Here is a 22,376-nt window from a genome sequence, read left to right as displayed (position 1 = left end):
AGCAGTAGGAGGCAGGTGACGACATTGTTTCAGTTGGAACAATTACAGCCCTCTGATTTGTATTCAGCAAAGCCAGACACTACCAATGTTTATTTATAAATAAATAAATAGCCAGCCAAGTAAGTAAATAGTCCATTTTTAAGCACAGACATGGATTCACAAGCCCACGTACCCAAATCCAATCTCTTCGCTTGAGCACCAGCAGCTCCAAAACCCAGAGCCACAGATGCAGCGCTACAGGCCTTTCAGCAACCAGCAATGATTTTTGGACAGTAATCTGGAGAAGCAGCAACTGTGGTGTTTGCAAGGATATTAGCAAGCAACAGTGCCCTGCCTTGCTTGCAGCATTGAAATTCCAACAGGAGATAAATCTGCTCTTCACCTGTCATTGTGTAATTCCCTCCCTTGCTCATGTAGCATGGTAAACCATTTATGCTCCCCTCCCTCCCCCCTCACTTTTAATTATGCATGCAGATGGGATAAGGGCTCGCTGTCCAAAGAGATTACTCTGAATAAATACTTTAATAACAAGTCACCGCAATTAAGGTAGGGAACAAAAACTTCTTCAATCTATAAAATGGTGTTGAGTTACAGATTTCCTTAACATTTTTATGATCTAATCATTGCTTCTGGGCAAATTCATGTTGCAATCATTTTTGCCAATCATGCCTGCATAAATAACTCACTGCTTTGTTATTCCCTGTTATGACCCTGAAGTTGGAGGGTTTTTTTCCTTCTTCTTGTTCTTCTGGGGGAGGCCTTGCCAGGGTTTTGTTTATTTGTTTTTTCTTCCTTTAAACAAACGGCTACACAGAGAATGAGCAAAACATTTTCAGAAAGAATGGGAGGTTATTAAACCCCAATGTTTAAATCAATCAGGAGGGCTCCTAAAACACCTTTGCTCAGCTCCTGGAAATACAGGAGGGTACAAAGAATGGTCTAAACAAGCTAATTGCTTTCCAGAGCAACCCTGCCTGAAGCCTGAACTGTTTTACATTTCAGTTCATTTCGTCAGAGAACACCAAAAGGCTGAAGTGATTTGTGGTGGTCTCAGGAGTCTCTGCCAGCTATGATGTATATAAAAGGAATTTTTTATTCCAGTTGTAACCATAGGCAGTAATGTTTATAGTAGGTGAACATATTAGCCTGGACGCAGGGCATGAATTTTACTCTAGAAAAAGCCAGTTCATTTATACAGCCTAAGAGTTAAATGTTGGTATTTGAAGACAAATTATAGGGAAATTCATTTAAGCTCATCTTATGTGGCAGAATATAAAAACAGACAGTCCTATCTTTATCAATTTTTTACAGCCCTCTTAATTCATTTCACTTCCAGCAACCCCTTCCCCACAAAACAGATTCTACCTTCTTTTCCCTCCAGCTAGTTCACTGCTGGCACAAGGAATGAGTACCCTAAAAGGCCTTGGGGCACATGACTGATGGTCGTACACCTACCTTCACTCTTGCCAGTGTTAATATCAGTCCTGCTGGAAAGCTAGGCAAGATTGCCCTCGTTCCCAAGCTTTGCACATACACGGTGCAAGCGTACTATAAAAGAGATGCCCAAACTGCGTTTTACAGACTGCAGAGCCCTTGCTGTGAACATGATGCCACCACCTCTTGCTTGCAGTTGGTGCATTTATATAAAACACAGCTTAAGACATGATATGCAAAATTAACATTAAAGAAGCACGCAAGTAAATCCCAATTGTCCAAGAATCAGTTACGTGATTAAGAGTGGGAAGGGCAACAGCCAACATGAGCCTGAATGGCAGCAGAGATATCCCTAAAATCTTCTAAGATCTGATCAGCACCATAACTGTTAAAAACTTCCTTTATTAGAAGATTAAAACCCTCTTCATTCACACAATCACTCTACATTAGGTAACATATTTTTACACACACCATAGTCTAAGAGTCTAGAGCCTCACTTCGCTTACTAAGTAAGTAAACATGAAGCTTCAAATAGGAAAGAAAAAATACATTCATTTGTATAAGACACATGCAGAATAGCTCTAAGTAGGATAACTCTCTATAATGTGCTGGTACATTTACTGCAGAATATGCTTTTAAGAAAAAAAAAAGCCTTAATATTAGATCTTACTCTTCCATTCTACCGAAGTTTTGCTACAAGCAGCAAAATAATTTTTTTTTAATTTTTTTTTTTAGCCAGGCAATGCATAATACTGCCGCAAAAATATTTAAGTCACCCATGTGTAAGGGCACACATGTACTATGGCAATTCAGTCTCTAGACAAAAACATAGTTAATGACAATTACCTTCATAAACCGCTTTAAAAAAAAAAGAAGTTAACAGTGTGAAAAAAAATCTATAGGACAACCAGTCCCACGTATTTGCATTCCACAGAAAAAGTGATGTGCCTAAACGCTTACATCAGATATTTCTTCATGTGTTCAGAAGCACAAATATTGGATTTACAAGATGTTAGTTACCCGAGAGAAGTGGTACTTGGCATTTCACTAAACTAGTGGTTTTATGTCCAAGAAATATGCATGGAAATGTATCCAAGTAATACTTTTTATGCAGTTTGTTAGTAAAATATTAAGGTTCTACATGGGGGGGCAGGGGAACAAAAAGCTCACAAAAAAACCATGAGAAACACAAAGGTTAAGATTTCAACAGCCACATTTACATGTCATACTTCAAGTACTATATATTCCATAGGATAAATCAGTTAATTATGTAATTGAGCATAAATTACAGAATTAAGAGCTTATTTATGGCCCTTAAGAGATAATAACCTCAGTGGAGATAGAGTTGGCTTTGAGAAGAGGGACTGCTAGCAAGCAGCAGTGTCACACTTACAGAGGCTAGGAACAGATTTCCAGGAAGAGGGGCACTAGGCAGGGAACAAACAGTTTTGAATTTGGGATGAGGTTTCATGAGAAGGCACACTCAAACTAATGCTCAACTGCTGCTAATGACACACTCCCCCTCACCCCATGGAGTCTCACTCCATCCATCCTCATCGGCTCTGTAGCTCTCCCAGACTTCCCATTCATTCTCAGGGTGCAGCACACTGACCCAGCAACACAAAGAGTCAGTTAAGCGCAAAAGCTGGCATGAACTGGGCATAGGGAACAGTCTGCCTGGAAAGGGGGACACCTCTTCCAACAGCTGTGACTTTACTGGTAGGTCTTACAAAGTCTCCAACTGTACTCCCTCTCCAGCTGCATTCTTAAGCTTCAGGCTTTTAAGCCTACACCAACTACTCTCAGCTTACTCAGTGCTGAAATATTTTCAGCCCTCTTAAGCTGAAGTAGGACTGACAGCTACAGTTCCTTGTTTCCCCAGAATCCAGGTGCAAAGGTGGGGAAAAACGTGCCAATCTCTTGCACACTCACTGACTTACTGTACTGTTCTCAGTACTCTGCATCCAGTGCCTCTTTGACTTTAAGTGAAGAGCAGTTTCAGATCTGAAGTGCTTTGTTTTAGACCATCCAGCAACTTCCTAGAAAGTTTTTTGTTCTAAATATCAGCCCCTACTTGCTTCTGTGAGCAATGTTCATGCTACAGTGGTTCAAACACCCACTGGTTGAGGTTTTCAAAAACACTGCCAACACCAGGTCTCTCTGCAAGGGCCACTTACTGATATTCTGCCTTTCTCAAATCACTTCTTGTAAGGGTGGGTGGGTAAAACAGAGAGATGACTTTCACAGAATCACAAGGTTGGAAAAGACCCACCGGATCATCGAGTCAAATCATTCCTATCAGTCACTAAACCTTGCCCCTCAGCACCTCATCCACCCATCTTTTAAACACCACCAGGGAAGGTGACTCAACCACCTCCCTGGGCAGCCTGTTCCAGTTCCCAATGACCCTTTCCATGAAAAAATTTTTCCTGAAGTCAAGCCTGAACCTCCCCTGGTGGAGCTTGAGGCCATTCCCTCTTGCACTGTCCCCTTTCTTAAAAATGAAGCTTTTTTTTCAGACTGTATCACTCATTGAAAACTGTTTGGTAGCCTCTAACCACAGTGATCTGTGGCTGTAAAAAGTTTCTAGAAACCCACTATCGAGTGAGGAGAATGAAACCATTGAGATTCTTTTTCGTCAAACTAATAACAAAGGCCTTGCATTTTCAGAGCGGTAGTGACAACTCCTCACTTAGTGACTGCCCAATGGTTTATCACAAGCATTTTGGAGACAGGCATAAGCTCTAGTGTTCCCTTTTTACAAACTGAAAAACTGTGGCACAGAGTCTTCAAGCATGTCTGTGCAGACTGGTGCAGCCCAGCAGTCCCATGCTCCACACACCAGCTCAAGGACACAAGTCTCACAGGAGGAGGAGCAGTTAGCACAGCTAAGGTGCAGCACTAACAAGCAGATTCATGTTGCACCTAATTAGCTCAGAGTGCAAGTTTACCTGCATTCATCCATGCAGACAAGCCCTAAGAGACTTTCCAAGCATTGAAAAAAGATGCCCAGATTCTTAGAATCCCAGACTGTAGCTCTGACTTAGACCGTCCTTTCATTCAAGGCTGCATACTCAGATCTATGTCCAGAAGAGAACACAAGAGCTTTAAATCTCCATCTTCAGCAACAAGTTGTTCCAGTCCCATCAGCCCCTCTATCCAATGGAAGATTCTCCAGAGACTGAGAGCTATTACAGAGATATGCAAAGGTGAATAAAATTAGCAAAGGAAGGGGAAAATCAAACAGGCACAAGTTAGATATAAATTTAAATAAGATAGCAGTAACTTACACTTTGCAGCAGAGATACAAGAAACCTTCAGGGATATGATTTCAGCACGTGATGAAGAAAGCTTTTTGTCATCTGCAATCATGATCTAGTAGCCACAGAAAACTTTTTTTAATCCCTGCTTCAGGACACGCATCTAGAAAGCTAACTAATTATCATCATATTGACAGTTTCAGCAAAGACCAAACTCCCTTCACTGTCTCAGGTAGCCCCTTCAAGACAAAGGCTGCATAAAAACTAGACTGAGGCTGAGAGGCTGAGGAATTACCATGGACACTAAGGTGCTGAATCCAGGCAAAGCAGTGAAAGAGAGGTCATCAGTCTTCAAACAAAATATCTATTCAGGTAAGTTGCAGGCAGACCTGAGCCTGTCTACCTGCCCTCCAGCTGTGTGCCATATCTGTTCAAAGAGCTGTGCACAGTCACAGCATCAAGCACATCATGCCTGATCTAATTTACCTTGCTCTGATGTTTTTCTGGGGTTGTTTTTAGTTTAGCTGCAACACCAGCACTACACCATTTCCAGAATGTGGCTGGATTGTGTCCGGAAACTTGAACAACGCCAAGGCAAACTCACACCTGTTTAAGAGACACATCGCTGCATCTATAGTGTTGGCACCTTGTACTACTACGGCATCCCACTCCACTGGTACTCAGTAGCCCCAAAATGCCTTAAAATGCTGCTGCAAGAGTAAGAAAACATATCACCAAACATCAAGCAAAGGCTAAGACTCAACACAGCTGGGTCCCCAAATAATACCACACCTGTATCTACAGCTAAGGCTCAAGCTACATTTAAGTGCTCACAATATAAGGGAACAGAATTTGCAGCCTGCAGAGCCCCAGAGGCCCACAATAACCTTATGGCAAACTCTGCTAGAAGTATGCTCAGTTTGAAGTGTGCCCACATTTTTCCATGCATCACCCAAGCATATATTTTTCTGTATTCTGACACATGAAGCAACGGGGTTTATTTTCTACCTTAATATTTTGCATATCAATAGGAGAAAGATACCGTGCCTTTTGGGAAAGAAGCAATATGTATGTCATTCTGATTTCCACCTGCAGGCTCTCTTCTTCCTAACCAAAGAAAGGATTAAAATAATGCAGCTTCCACTACTTACATATGAAAAGTCATATGAATATAAATAAAACTGCTGGTATTAATGAATTAACATCTAAAAGGAACACTTAAAAATATACGCTAAGATATTCTAAGCTCTTTCCTTTAGCATTAAACAATTACATACTTCAGTGGAAGCTGACCCACATTCAATTTTAAAATACAACTTGTGCTTAATACATATACAGTCTGGTGCTTTGATAGGCTCATCTCAGAAATCAACAACAGGACTCCATTTCAGACATCAAACTATTCTGGCACAGATCAAAGTCAACCCTAACACGTTTCTCTTGCCTTTAAAATTAAGACAAATAAAATAAGTGGCTTGAACCTACGAGAATCATTGGTCTGTGAAAGGGTAAAGACTAGTAACTTCTATGAAGGTTTATTATCTAAACTCTGAAGATGCTTCAAAGACTGAAGGTTATAAAATGTTTTATGAACAACTTCACTTCACTCCTTCCTATATAACTGAGTTTATGTGGACTCCTTAGCACAGTGATGCTAAGAACCTGTAGGGAACTTTCTGCACATTCACTTTTCAATGTATTAAAGAAATCATCTGGTGCAGTGTGAACCTTATGAGCCTTCAATTCAAAACGCAATCCCTTTCTGAGCCAAAACCCTCAGGAAGCACATTTCTGAAAACACTATGGAGCAGCAAGTCACATACAATAAGACAGAGTGATCTCTGATCTGAAGCCCAACAGTTACATTTTAATTTACACTTGAATATTTTAATGTTGTTATCCAGTCAGTAAATTTACTCAAAATGCAAGAATAAAAAGGGAAGATGCATAGGGGAGAAAGGCCACAAGGTCCACAAAAGTTAAAAACTTCACTTTTGTTTGAAGCATCAGCATTATATTGTTGAATGCCACAGCTCTCATATAAAGGAATTGCTTAATACATTCCCATTCTGTTTGAAGGGAAATTAAATTTACATTCTTTGGGAATATGGTATTGTAATTAGTTCATGACTTGATTACACTTTGAAGTGAGCCAAGACTGCATATGGCGCATACAAATCAGTTAAGTTATGGTTACCTACTTTAAAAGCTACAGAGTTAAGAACAAAGTTAGGGACAAAACCAGGGCAGTCCTTTGGAGCTTATAAGAAGCATATATAAAACATCAAATTCAAATCCAGTCCCTGGACTTACAGATATCTCAGGTGGGAACAGAAATAAAAAACACAGTTTCCTAAACAGCTGAATGATTTGTTTTCAAAAAAATAATCTTTCCATCTCCACCCATACCACCCGCAGGACAACTGTTAAAACTGATCCTAAAAAAAAGGCAATAAAAGATACAAGATTTCCCATCCCAGTTAAATTTGCCAGTGTGATTTATTCCTAGAGCTTGTAATTTTTTTAATTTCTTTTATAGACAGCCTGAGTTTTATAGCATCCACCAAGATGTTCTGTTCCACCCAGATGATGAAATTGCCAAAGTTCACTTTAAAGATACTGAAAAATATTAAAATGCACAATACAAATATAGTGCATCTAGGATCAGCAAAACGAAAATATATCCAATTTTATTTAAACAGAGCAAGAAAAGCATTTAAACCTAAAACTAACTCCCAACATAGCAGATGAACTCAAAGGAGTCTCTATCATGCTTTCAAAATGTAAAAGCAGTCTAGGGTACAGGATTTGATCCTACGTATTGAAATCCTTTCCACAGGATATGCCAATCAAACTGGACAGCTTATCTGCCATGTTCTCTGGTTCAAAGGTGGGTAAGGACAAAAATATCACACACCATCATATGCCAGCAGATGTGCCTGGATCAATAAATGCAAATACCATCTTCGAGCTTGCACTTTCCATTCCAAGTGGAAAACACATCTCCAGCCTTATCTTCATTAATACAAACAAAAGGATACTTACAAGCAAAGGAAAAAAAAAAGAAAAGAAAAGTTTATTCTGCAGCCTGTCTGTGCTAATAACTTTTTCCTAGTGAAAAGGAGGGAAGAATGCAATACACAAAAGGCAAGTTATGCTAGTATACAGGGTGGTAAAAACAGGCATTTTCATAATAATGAACATAAAGAATACGATGACAGAATACCTAAGAACCTGAATATACAAAATACAGACCCCAAAGATCATCATAACAGGCTACAGGTCTTGACATGGGCCGTACGTTTTTGTTGCTTTTGGGTTAAGAATTGCCTTGACAGGAGATTTTCCTTCACTGGTAAGAAAGACTTTGTTCAAAACACACTCACTCCTTTCAGGGGATTTCTGCCAATGACTATAGCGACTTTAAGGATTTAAAGATTTCCTTTGGCATTTGCTTAGACAGCACAGCTACCCAGCCTCTTCCGCTAGAAACTGTTAAGGAACTTGTTACTTATGTATTTGTCTATCAGCTGGTAAATGTATGATCCTTTCTTACAGAAAAAAGGAGCCTGGAGATTCAGCCATATGCAATTTCTGTGCAAAACAGTCCCAGTATCTGAGAACAACACTACCCATTTCATCACGTACGACAGAAAATAATCTCTACCTGTGCTGTGTGAAAATATGAAGCCAAAAGAATGTATTGCACCCATCACCATCCACACACAAATAGTGCTATTTTTTCCTTTTACATATTTTGAGCGCAAAATTAAACAAATAAAAGAAACACTGCATAATTTAGCTTTCATTTTCTATTAAATTGCTCATAATTGTAACCATAAAATGATAATATTCTACCATATGTGCATCTGCAAAGCAGACAGCAGTACTGGTCAGTCCCTGCAAGAGGAAGGATGGACCTGTCGCTCCACCTAGTGACCTCGATGGATATTACCGCTCTTCTAGCTCCACTTCCACAGAAAGCTTGTCAAATTTGAGGGTTAACTTTGTTACAGAGAGGGATCCTACACATCACTCTGAAGCATGAAAATTCCCCGTGCAATCCTCCTGCTACCGTTCCTCCTCAAATCCCGCTCCCTTCCATCCACACAGGCAGGCACGGCTTTACATAAAATACCTATCTCTGAAAATACTCGCTGTTTTAGTAGCAGGCCTTTGTGAGAATCAAAAAAAATCTTCCACAGTAGCCACCATCACAGCTTACACAAAGTCATTTGTCGTATCACTACTACTTGATATTAAAACAGCCATGTTCTTTACTCTAATTTGACAACAGAGCTCCTGACAGAAGCATGAGGAGAGATAAGGTGCTTTTAGCCTATATGGGAATGGAGGTATCTGAAAAAGAATGCTCAGCCTGTTATGTTTAGACACAATAAGAGGAGTTATTTAACAGGATAAATATGAACTTGGAGTCAGACACATAGAGGAAAGAGGATGAAGAGGCAAAGGAGAAATGGAATGTAAAACCTGAACTTACTCTGAGCAGAGCTACAGCACCTCCATCTCAATTAAAAAACATGCATAGTAAATCAAAAAGGTGTCTGCTTTGCAGGGAATGAGAATGTAAGATCACAAAACATCAACTCATTCTATAACAAAGCTAATCAGGTTTGGTCTCAGTTACCATCAGATTGGGCATCACCTGAGAATACACAGTGGTGCCTGTCTCGTTGCTTCCTTGCAGGAAACAATCAATCATCACTCTTAATTTTATATACCTGATGCCTCTCACCAAATCTTTTCCTTACAGCCCTCAAATGGGAATAATGCTGTTGGAGAAAAGCAGACTCTCCTGCAGCCAATCTCCCACCACACTCAGAATAAGATTCCTCGCTCACATCTACACAGGAAAGGAAACCTGTCCACTACAGGGAATTCTTTTGTTTGCTGCTTCCTCACATGGTTGCCTCTCTGTATCAGTCTGCATCCAGCTCAGGTATTCCAACTTTCTTTTTTCACCATTTCAAACTAGAACCTACCTGAACAGGAGCACGTAGATTTTAATCTGACTATCTGCAAATGGTGCAAGCAGCGAGATGAAAATCTGTAAATGTTGCTGGACAAAAACAGAAAAAAAAAATAAATACCAGCAAGCCAAGAAACCTTGCCCTTCTTACAGAGCTGCCTTCAGAGCTATAGCTAGAACAGTACAGAAAATAAAAATCGCAGTTCACTCTAGATAACTTAATTTTTCCTCCTAAAACTATTGCTATTTTGATGGTCTTTCTAACCTTGCTAGAACACAATCTGTTTGCATGTTGTTGATGAGAGAAACAATGCTCCTTTTCCTAGAAGGCAGCTGAGGTCAAATCAAACTCCACACAAGGACACTAATACTGATTTTGAGAGGAAGAGTCCCCAAACCCAAAAAAGGAAAGTATTCCATGTCAGAGTGCTCCAAAGATTTGGTTTCTGTCACGTGCCACATCTCTAAGCATGTCAGAAAAACATCAAAGGCCTCAGAAAGTTGGCCCTTACTTGTAAAAGCCAGCCTTAAACATGCCAAACTGAGAAGAACTGGTTTTGCTGAACTGAAGCCAGTGAAGAAAAGATTTAATAACAGCCTCATTATAAGGTTCATTGTTGTAGGACTATTTAATATACAAGATTAACACATCTTATCTCCCACTTTCACTGAAACCTATTATACCCCTCATTAATACATGCACATTTCTACATCATTTACAGCACTGAGGTCTCAAACAGTATTGTTTGAAACAGGGTGTGTTCTGCTGCTCTTCCTGGTGGTAGAATTTTCTTTGCAATAACAGTACTCTGCAACAAGCCTCAGCTCAAAATGGAAAACATAGTAAGGTAAAGTACACAAGGCTGTTTAAAAGTGAGAGAAATAAAAAGTAATTTATTTGGCCAGCACTCTGGATTTGACTTCTTGATTTCAGTCTCCTCACACCCAGAATTAAAAGGTGACTCATCCACATACTGCAAGACAGGAAACTTCTACCTTTGCACATAATGAATAATGATATTCTTTCCTCCTAACAATTTGAGATTTAGAAGTAAAGTGAACCACAGCTCCTAAAATTAACAGGCATTTAAAAATTCTTCAGATCTCAATCATCAGAGAAGGAAGCTGTGTGGCACAAGGAGTACACCTTCCCAGATTATAGATTTCTGACCACAAATACACTAGGACAGACCAGAACAATGTACCTTAATATTATATGAAGGGGAGGGAATCAGATAAGGAAAAAGACACGTTTTTATGTTCTCAGTAGACCAAAGAGACATGGCTGGCCCTTATCCTTGCACAAACAGAACTGTTATAAGCCAGACAAATACAGAACTCAGCAAGACAGAAAATTTCTATTGGAAGCATTTCAGAACAGAGAATATGCAGTTGTCCAGCAACTGAACAGACAGATTCAGGTGTTTACAAGCTCTTCTGTACTTCTACCCACCAGGCTCCAGACAAAGAAGTGGAGGTGATTTTTCACGGAGTTCCCCTAAGCTGGGGAACTGTTCCCACAGAAGGCTGTAAACCTTTAAAGTTTACATTGACTCAGCTAAACAAATTCATAACAACAGAACAATCCATCCAGTCCTATAAAACACAGATAAATATTCTGATTGCATTTTTTTAAATTCAGGTGTCTGGACATTGGGAGACACTTGGAGGCAAGTATTACTACTTGCTTATCCTGTCCTTATACTTTTCCATATGCTTGTGGCAACCGTCACTGTTAAAACACCAATCTTGGTCCTTTAACATGGTACAGACATTTTATGTTCTGATCATACTACAGTTAACAGGCTGATATTAAAATTTGCTAAGTATAGTGAAGATACCTCTTCTCCAAACATGTTGGAATAATGTTAACAAAATTCTTTTTCCCTCAGACTTGACTTTCTGAAACTACCCTATGCCAATTAAAAGGTTTCCAAATCAAATGGTTAATACTTACTGAAGCAGAAGATAACTAATGACCTGGAATGATTCTACTGGGAAGTATTGATAGCAGAGGCTTAACTTCCAGGACCAAATGTACAGCTCCTGGGATTTTTCTACAGTTCTTAGAGATAAAGATGTGTACTCTGACTGATTAGTTTTGTATTAGAAAAACGGTTTTGCCAGGACAGGCCTATACCCAGAGTAACACTGATGCATTCACATTTACTATTGTCTTTTGGGAGGTCTACATGCCTTCGAGTAAAAACAAATTTCATAAGGCTCTGGAAGGGCTATCTCCCACAAGAAAAACTCATCTCATCCCTGTTTCGTCATAGTTATTACTACAGAAGAATAGCTGGCATTCTGAAGATCTTCTTGGCACCTTACATGGAGCATACCAAGATATCCAGCTGCATGTGTATAAGACAAGGGTCTAATACATTGTGGGGGAAGAGCGAGAACATCTTCTCCACACACATGACTTTTCTTTCCCCTGTTATAGCTCTCCATTCCACTTAAAGAAACGTTGGTAAATGTTAGCCTTGAGGATATCAATGCTGGAGGGATGTTACTCCAAAAGACAGGAATTCCAAAATCTAAACTCAGAAGTGCTCATCAAAAGTAAAAATAGCTGGAAAGAATTTATGTAAAGACTGTTACTGGCAGCAAAGAAACGATAGTTTCAGAAACCCTCCCCTCACAGAATTAATATTTGAGTAAGCAAATAGTTCTTTGGCAAACTCTTTACTTACTGCAATATAGTTAGAATCAGTCAGATGCCTCCGTGCATACAGTCACTCTTGACAAAAACAAAACGAGAAAAATCTGTGATCCAGTGGGTCTGCAGTTATGCAGGGCTCACCATACATGTTTAGAAGAGCTTAGTTAAGCCAGGTACAGAAAATACCTCCTTGTAAAATACATTCCTGTGATTATAATAAACTTCTGGGCCATCAAACCAAAGGTACTATAAGGAAATGGGCAAAAATATTCAACACTAAACAATTTTATAAAATAGAGACCTATAAAAACCAGATAAATTAGGGGTATTTTCCAGACCAATGGTACATCAGTGTAACCTGCACATTAGCCTATATGGGAAAGCTCATTGCTTGCCAACAAGTACAAAGAAAATTAGTGCATGTGAACACCTTGCAAGGACCCTAGACAAGAAGTGACCGGCTTTCAATAAGAGGACCATAAATAAAAATAAATACATACATACATCTAGAGAGGTAGCTTCCTTACAGAAGTTCAACACATAAGACAGGGAACTGTTCAGTGAACAGTTCACTGAACCGGAATACAAGATCCTGCAGGTCTCAAGTGATACTTCTGCCAAGCCCAAGGCATAAAAGCATGAACATTCAGTGAGGTGTTCTCACTGATAAACATCGTGGAGACCATGGAGGAGTGATAGCCCCCAAAGAATTAACTGTTGAAGTGCAGGATAATTTAGAAGCCAAGACTGCAGCAGAGCTGCTCAGGATCTCTCTTTAAATTCAGCTGATCAAGGAAACACCCATACCTTTTTTATGTCAAACGGAAACTTACTCCTGTGCAAATAGCTGTGAAGCTTCACCGCAGCAGATGAATAGCTTACAGGTATCAATGGACTCACTGTCATCACCTTTATATGTTCACTCTACAAGTAAGGTCACATTTCATAAATAGGAAGGCAAGCTACAGAGAAGGGAAGAGATTTACATAACTTCACAGAACTCTGTGCAGCGCAAGTAAGATAATTCACATCTTAGATCTCAGAGTGGTTCCACAGGAAGTTGCAATGCTATTTGCTCAAGAACATTTTCAAAAATGTTGTGCCCCGTACTGGTTATGTAGCTTTGTGGTCAGTCTCCCCAGCAGTCTGATCTCTAGCTAAACCAGAAAAAAATGAACCTGAACTTTCCTCCTTTTTTAACAGTTTTCACCAGTAAGACACTTCATATATTTTTGCCTTCCCCTTCCAAGGATTAAGGTGAGAGAGAACTGAAGCAAGATATTGGCAAAAATTAAAGCAGTAACTGTACCATAACACATCTACCTGAAGTGAGAAGCAACAGACAGCAACCAAAACATCTTCAGATCTGACAGGTCGCTCTGCTACCAATCTGCACTAGCAGGTGAGACATGTCACTCCATGACAAGTATCAGAAATAAAGGAGCTTAATGCAACTGCAAGTGTTTTAAATGATTTCTCTCTATCATGCAATAGGGGATGACAAGCAGTTATAACAAAACACGTGGAGATTTTTCTCCCCTGAGCTGCAAAGCTTTAAAATTAGCACTTTTTGTATGCTTGTTCTTTTAATGTCTGCATTTATTAAGGAGCAAAAACAACCATGCATCTGAAATGCCAGAGAAATATGGATCCATAAATAATGCCACATTCCTATTCCCACCTAATCTAAATATTTATGTAGTAATTTACCAGCAAAAGATGCAAACTATTCTTTAAATGTTATATGGTACTAAAGGTTAACCACACGACAAGTTTTATTGTGAGGCTCTGAATTACGTTTAAGACAAGTTTTTATTTTCAGTGGAAGTTCTGGAGTTGAAATGGACAGACAGAGGCAAGAAAGTGTAGTCATCTCTCAAAGATGAATGCTCAAGTTCAGACTTCTTCAATATTTTTTTCAGTCTACATAGCCACAGGCCATGCAACTCAGCAACATACTGATCAAGAGAGGAAGGGCCACCTTCACAACTAGAAGAGCTAGAAATAGATCTATTAGTAAGGCTTGGTGCTTCCATCAAGACTGATGATGCTAAGTTTCACCTAGAACAGCAGTCTCTACTGAAATCAGCACCAAATCAAAAGAAGCTGTGCATACACCCCTAAGAGAAATGTCAAACACAACAGCAGAACCACCCCCAGTATAAATACATGCCCTAGGACTTCATAAGTGCTAGATGTAGCCCCATCTTGTCACTGATGTAATGCTTCTCAGTCTCATACTTCACGCAGAAATTTATGATCCACTCCTCACTCAGTCTAATAAAACCAAGCTTCTCTTTTACTTCATATTCTGCTACAGTCACCATCATATATTTATGGTCTTAACTGTTCCTTTTGGTTCCTCCTTGAGCTCTCACCTTCATGTCTTCTGTTCCTAAAACCTTTAATATTAGACAGTTTCCAACTTACCTTCTAGCTTCTCTCTTATACAAGGCTTTCTTAGAAATATTACTTTGCTGACTTTGTTTCCAATTCTTTTGATCTCTACGTGATCTTTCACACTGAATACTTTCTTCATGTCATCACTTTCCTCAGACGCAAGACCTTTGAAGCTCAATACAGACTTAGCCATGTAGGAACTGATACAAAGATTTTTCTTGTGCTTTCCTTCTTCACTAACAGAATTGCTTCCATTTACACCACACCAAGCAAGATCCACTCTTCTGTCACTGTTTTGAGCCTATCAGTCTGCCAGAGTTTCCAAGGTTGTAAAAATATAGGGGGAGAGGGAAAACCACACTTGAAGTGGTGTTTCAAGAGTTAAGTATTTTTCAGTTTGGAGAGCAAGAAAAACTTGAGCACAATTGCTAATATTTCCACTTTCCACCTTGAAACACATGTGAGAAAGGGAATTCCCCAGCTCTAAGCACAAGTTATTCACAAATAAACATTACGACCCTTTTTAAATGTAGTCAAATAAGTATATAAACAATAAGAACAGTTAGAAAACACTGTTCAACTTCTTCACATTTCCTTTGTGACTGCTAAAGCGCATACTTCTAACTCATCAGCAGGAAAGGCTTATTTTTTCCAGATAGCTAATCAGAGTAACATGAAGAGATGTATTAACGTTCCCTGCTTCAGTGGGACATGAAGTGCAGACTTACTGGGGAATCTGCATTTTGGGTTCTCATTTGTTCTGCTTGAATAAGCTTACCAGTCTAAGGAAACATTTTCAGACACCAGTATTTTGAACACCATTGGTCTCCGGGACTACCCTTTTTCTCCACCTCACTGTATCTAGATCAAAGAAGCCTTAGAAAAAACATAAGAAGCCGGAAGCATAAATGTTCATTCTTAAGACATAGTAAAATCCTTCATTTTAATGGTATACAGAAGTACTCAGCATGTATTACAGCTGATCAATGCAAAAAAGAGCTATAGAATACCACTGAAAATAGACCTTATTTGTATGCACACCATACAAATATGTTAAAATATGTAGTTAAATATGTTGTTGGAGTTAAATAGCTTTCATAGAAGCGAATCACTGCAATTATCAGTGGTAATAGCAAATCCTCTCTGATATAGATGTTTACTTCCTGTTCCAAGAACTAGAGCAGGGAACAGCCCTGCTAAAAATATTTGTCTAGCACAAGCCATAGTGTTCTTATTTGTTAGCCTTTAGCATACAACCTGAAACAAAAATAGGTAGGTTTTTTTCTCCCCCCACAGCATAACTCAATGTATTTAAAACATTTAGTCAACAAACAAATGTGGGCTCCCATATTTTGTTACAAGCCTTCTCTGACTATCGTCCTATCTCAATTTACAATTGGAACACTGAATTAGTCATCTCTAGGAAACAGATAGCATTAGCTTTTCATCACAGAAAGCTCAATTAAAACCCATTTGAGAGAAGCTGAGCCACTGCTTTACTGTATTTTTTCCTTTCTCTGCTTCTTGATAGTGAGGCTGAACTTAAACACTTTTAACTGATGGAACACTAATATGCAAAGCCTGTGTGCAGATCTGTCTATAGCAAGTGCATCTACAAGCTCTGTCACACAGGGAAAAAGAGGCGGGGGATGGCATTGACATACAGACACAGTTCCTTCCCCAACGACCACACATTTACTTCTTACATATTTCTTTTGGAAAATGGTAGAGGTGGAACCATCCATTCAATTTCCTAGATTTCACTGTGCACCTTCTATTTCTTAGAACATGGCAAATACTGTCTCTACACAATACCCCTAGTACTTATAATGCAAAACACTATGACACTTCTAGCTCTGCGAGAAGAGAAAATGAAGCATGAAATAAGAAATATACTGGCAGAACAATATTCATTGACACTGGTAAGTCTGTATACTGCTGCACTGGGAAAGTATTTGTATTTGTGGGTTTAGGGTTTTTTTAATATGTTTGCCCAGCTTTTCTGATGTCAATGGTATGTCAGCTCTTGCAGCTTTTTCTCCTGTAACAGGCAACCCAGAAGCCAAATTCATCAAATCATGCTCAAACCCAGCAGATTTATATGTTCTCATTCAAATGACAAATATTTTTTTGGCTATCTGAACTAAGAAATTCTCCTCGCAGTTCTTCATAAATCCTCCCACCCTTGCAAAAAGCTGATCAAATTTTTGGAAGAGCCTGAGCCTAAACAGAGAACTAAGAATAATCTTTTCTTTCCTAGCAAGAGTCAAGATAACAGATTCACAAACAATAATGCCCTGATCACAGAACAAAACCCATAAAAGACCATCTTGACAGACCAAAGACTAACCTAAGTTGAAAAAGGTTTTAAAATTCATTGTTCTTCTCCCGTAGCTAGTACAGAAATTGAAAGAAAATGTCGTAAAAAAAAAAAAAAAAACATATTCTTAAAGCCCAGTACATACAGGCAATACACAATTAGTCTATGCTTATTTGGTCAGCCTTACATTTATATTATATAATATGCTCTTGCACCATTTTTAATTTGCAAATGCTAAAAATCCTGCAGAAATATATACAGGTAATGACTGAACTATAAAAATGGTCACATCTAACAAATAAGATTTTGGCAAACTACAATTAAAAGACAATGCATTGCAGACAGAATAATGCTTTTCAGAGCAGACTTCTGAATCTCATTCCCAAGCAGGGAGTGACCCAGATCACTGGTTTACAGAACATCCTCATCTGGCGTTTGGAAGGAAAGTCACAGCAGACTTTACCATGCCAGAGGAATTGTATGGAGGCTGGCACTTCTGCAGCAGGTATCCAAAGCAGAAGCAGAGTTTTTTACATCAGCTAAACAAGAACAGAATGAATCGTACATGGCCACCTAGTGCCTCATGTTGCAAATTCAAAAACAAATCTGAAAACCACAACTTGCTTTTCTTTTTGTCTATAGTAACCAGTACAAATCCATTCAGATTCCACTTGCACTGCTGTCATCTTTCTAAGAGCTCAGGGAAGATATTCCTCTTTATTTTCTTTTTCATGGGAAAACCCTTCAATATATTAGAGGAAGGGACAAGACAGATCAGCACACTAATGGGTGAACTACAGTTAGAAATTTGGCTAGAAGTCGTTACAGCTAACCGGCAAAGGCTTAAATCTTTTATTACTGATTTGCTTCAATAATACATCAGACTCACACTAATGTAACAGGCAGCTTGGAATACGCAGCCTTGATTTACCATGGATTCTCTCATCAGTTATTATTTAAAATAAAAAGGTATAAAATAAAAAAACAAAGATAAACGTTACAATATTCATTACCGCCAGGCCCAGCACAGTACTGGCAGTGTCATAGCTACAGTGCTGGGAATTTACACTGTGAACAAGTAATAAACATTTAAAAAACACTGCATTTATTTCCGCTTTTTTGTTTTCTTTCACTGTCTTGGGGAAGGATCATTCACATCTGCAGTTCTACCCCCCTTAAAATCTACCTGGACTTTCTTTGAAGGAAGAAGTTGATATTTCACAGCTTCTAAACCACTTGCAAAGCCTACCACATTGGTCCTGATATATTTCCAAAGTACAAAAGGAAATATCCCACCTAATCTTTACATACAAAAATAATATAACTACACAATGTAGAACATCAAAAGAATTTTCTCATACTTTGCAGCAGCCTTATTTATAGCCAGCCACAAATGGACAATAGCATTTTATTCAGTTTCCTTAAACGAAGAGGGATGGGATGCTGCCAAGGGAGAGAGCAAAACCAAAAGACTACTTTCAACATCCAGTGTAGGGAATGCTATAAAGGTGCATTTTTCATTTTGCTCCCCAAAAAATGATGAAGCCTTACTCATAAGGAGCAGTATAGAAAAAAAGGTGTTTAGTGCAATCCTTGGATTAAGGATAGTATACAGCTGGTACAAGCATCTTACATTTCTTGCTGCACTAATGAAGATGTTGACTAACCGCCCTAAAATAATGTCATGCCACAAACACCCCATACTCCTCATCACAGCTGAGATGCTGACATTTGCTGCAGGGCTACTCGTGCTGCACTGAACTTAGGCACATAATCCAGCTCTTTTCTAATTTAACTAGAATCTATTCTAGTCTGTATAACTGCAATCTTAACTGCACAACATGTATATTTTTCCCTTGATTGCGCCTACTTGTTCTTTCAAGGGCATTCCCATTAGGAACAAACACTTCCCCATCCTCTCTCTCCCTTAAAGCAGAGTGAAAATAATCATATCAAGGGAAACTTATTACTGTTTCCAAATTGCGTCTGGCTCTCAGCAGGCACACTCTCCAGGCAACAGTTTTGCCGCTACATTATGACTAATTTTTTTTTTTCCAGATGACATTTTGTACTCTAAGTAGGTAGAGGAAGGACAGATATATGTGATTTGGGATGAGACAGAACCTCCTGAGTCAAGTGAAATAGTGCCTCCCCTCACTCTGCATCCTCCTGCAAAGAAATTCCGTTTTCACTCTAGAGAAAGATTTCTTAGCACGCTGCACCAAGCAGAAACACAGATTCTTTCACAAATTAATTTTTTAAGAGAAGGATGAAACCTGTAGTTTCTTCTAATTTTAAGCTCTAGGTTACTTTGTATAACGAAGAAATGAAGGAAAAAGGGAAAGGAGAAGAACAAAAGAAACCCAAAAAGCTACCATTTGATTTCTGGCTACCTGGACAAAGCAGACGTTGTCTAATGCTGCCATCTGCTGTCTACATTGCATGGCAACGCAGCTCTGGCTGTGAAAACTAGTTTTCAGGAGTATTATCCAGACTATTCTCTTCCAGAACTAGTATCTCCTGGATCACCATTTCGAAAGAAAAAAACCTTTTCAGTTCCTTTTCAATTTATATTAATGGCTTTCCACAATGCTTACAAACAGACATACCAAAGTGTTTTAAATAAACAGTGTGTAAAAAAAAATCCGCAAAACCAAGCCACATTCAACAGAATAAAATGCTGTGCATGTGATTTTTAGGGAGCAGATAAAGAGCAATTTTAAAATTAATTCAAACTAAAGCCACTGAGCCTGCTTCAAGATCAGTTAACAAAAATGCCTCAAAGTCATAGGCAGTATCAGTGAACAAAGAGAAGCTTATCCAACTACTAGCCAAGGAACCTGAGGTATCATTTCTGGCTATTTAAAGAGAATATACACAAACACACAAGTTTTACCTACAGAGCTATGCAAAATTTAGCAACCATTTGAATCAATACAGAGGGCTTGATATCTTAACAAATTCCAAATTCTTCTGAGTAAAATAAACAGGGGAAATAGATACTTCTTTGGGGACAGGACAGAGACAACTCAAGAACAGAGGTACGTCAAGAGCAGAAAGCTATGTATGTCAGAATGCCATTTCAAATCAAGATCGAAGAGAAGTCAGGAGCCAAATTCCAGCCCTTAACCTGTAAATGTAAGAAGAGCAACTCTTAATTTACCTATAAGAAAGGTTATATATTGATATTCTATTGACCGGTAACCCCTATAGCCCATCTCCTACGTGGAAGTATTGTAGCTTAAGGGCATGTTCAGAGGTATTATTTATCCACATCATACTTAACTGAACATTATACTGTTCTGCATTTCACCAGCCTCCCAAAGGAACTTAACAACCCACTCCGATGTCCTCTCCCACCACATGCACTTGTATTCCTGACCTAAATAAGGTACTTGCTCCTCACCACATCTCCCCTTCCCCATGCAGAGGCATTTCTAAAAATTTGGTGCACTCCTCTTTATTTCTCAGTTCAGGCACACAACCCTTCCAAATTCACAGCATGCACACCCTTTTGGAAAACCAAAAGCCTACAAAATGCAGTCTGTTAAAATTTTAGGAATATGTACTACAGGCTTGATATGAAATAAGGACTTAGTTTAAAGACAGCTCAGTAGCATCCCAGGCCTATTCTCTAGATGATGCTTAGATCCAGCTTCCCACTTTCTGCACAGCACCTTTTCATGTCAAGTACAACATAGTTATAAGATAGTTGCTTAAAAATCCTTTTGGCCAACAGAGAGTAACGTTTTATAAGTAAAGTCAGGAGAAGAAAGTAGTAAGAACTATACCATAGCTGAAGTTTCAAATTTGAAAAATTACTGATGCAGTCAGTTTTACATTGGTGCCACAAAGATTGTCAGGAATGACAAAGCTTTGAAGCCACAAAATTCTCTTCGAAGCTTGGCTCCAAGCAACTATCACTTTTAAGTTTCAGTTATTCTGTACTGCAATTTTAAGTGAAAGGGCCTGGCAAGCCTGAAGCACTTTGAATTAAAAAAAAATAAATAAAAAATAATAAAAATGGAGTCCCTGTGATTTAGCTCCTGCTTCAAAAAATACAAATAAGATGTCTCGTGCCAGGCTTATTTCTTTAACTGTATGGAGGGAAGGACTTTGTAAAGTACATGCAGATTTTTTTCCTAAGTAATTTAAATACTGCAGATATGAAAGATCATACTGGTGAAATACAGGCCTTTCTAATTCTGAATCCTGTTGTCATGACTAGCAGATATCATTGAGCAGATTTAGTTATTTGTTCTTCTAATTCTCCAAAAATAGACTGACCTTGGTCACTAAAATCCTTCCCTTGGTTAAGTGAAACAGAACACTCATTCCTTATGAACTTGCTGCATCCTTCAGTACAGCATGCAGTCCCTGTATCCTCATTCTGGCGCCCCTTCATTTCCAAAAATGTCACAAGTCGGGAGGACAATCAAAATCAAATCACTTTTCCCTCAGCAGGTCTCCATAGCACATTCAGCTTGCTGTGTTTGCCATTGTTTTAAATCTGTAATGTCTTCTTCAATTTGTAAGTTTTTAATTGGAACCACAAGACAAGCAATTGTTCTCCAATTTCTGTAAGTCATGGGGGCCCTCACTAGGGCCTCATTATTGAGCTCCATAGGGTCTGCCAGTTCAATGCAACTGTTTAACACCGGGGATTTTTTTTGTCACAATCACTAAACTCAGATCTCTACCATCCCATCACTCTTTTACTAGAGAGTCAGACTCAAGTAAACTTTTATCACTGTTTACTGCCTGTGTCACTCTGACTAAATACCTGCTGCCTTAGAAATTCAGACACAAAATGGCAAGACGGTCCTCGTTCCAAATAATTTTCATTTGAATGGAAGCTTTGCAGTAAACTCTCCACCTTTTTTCTCTCCTCATCATGACCATAAAGACAACTGCTGAAGCTTGTATTTTTTCCAAAACACGTTCCCCAACCCTAGCCCGAATTAAGTCATCTAAAGGAATCCATTATCTTAGTTCGATCTAAGGCTCAATCTTGATTTTGTCTATGTCTCAGCTGTCACTTCTTGGCTTCTCCAACCTCTTCCTATCACTTCAGTGTTCTGCTTCTCTACCTTGCCACTCATATTGTTTTCAGCCTTTACTTCCATTGCTCTTCGGACTCCAAAGAGAACCCACATCTGCTTTCAAAGACATTCTGCATAGGAATTAACATCAGCTTGCCCTCTTCATTAATGGTTACTCTACAGTCTCATCTATTAAGTTGCCATTTTTAATTATCTTTATTTGCAAGATCTATGGATAGCAAATGTACTTGTAAAACACTGTAAA

General features: G+C 38.9%; 1 protein-coding gene across 3 annotated transcripts in view; it reads right to left on the bottom strand.

Annotated features, from left to right (window-relative positions):
• KIAA1328 (KIAA1328 ortholog) overlaps positions 1–22,376 on the bottom strand; it is a 176,992-nt gene that overhangs the window by 107,952 nt on the left and 46,664 nt on the right. The window lies entirely within an intron of this gene.

Source organism: Phaenicophaeus curvirostris, chromosome Z (genome assembly GCF_032191515.1).
Source record: "Phaenicophaeus curvirostris isolate KB17595 chromosome Z, BPBGC_Pcur_1.0, whole genome shotgun sequence".
NCBI lineage: Eukaryota > Metazoa > Chordata > Aves > Cuculiformes > Cuculidae > Phaenicophaeus > Phaenicophaeus curvirostris.
Note: the sequence above shows the minus strand (reverse complement) of the source record. Positions and strands in the feature narration are given on the sequence as shown.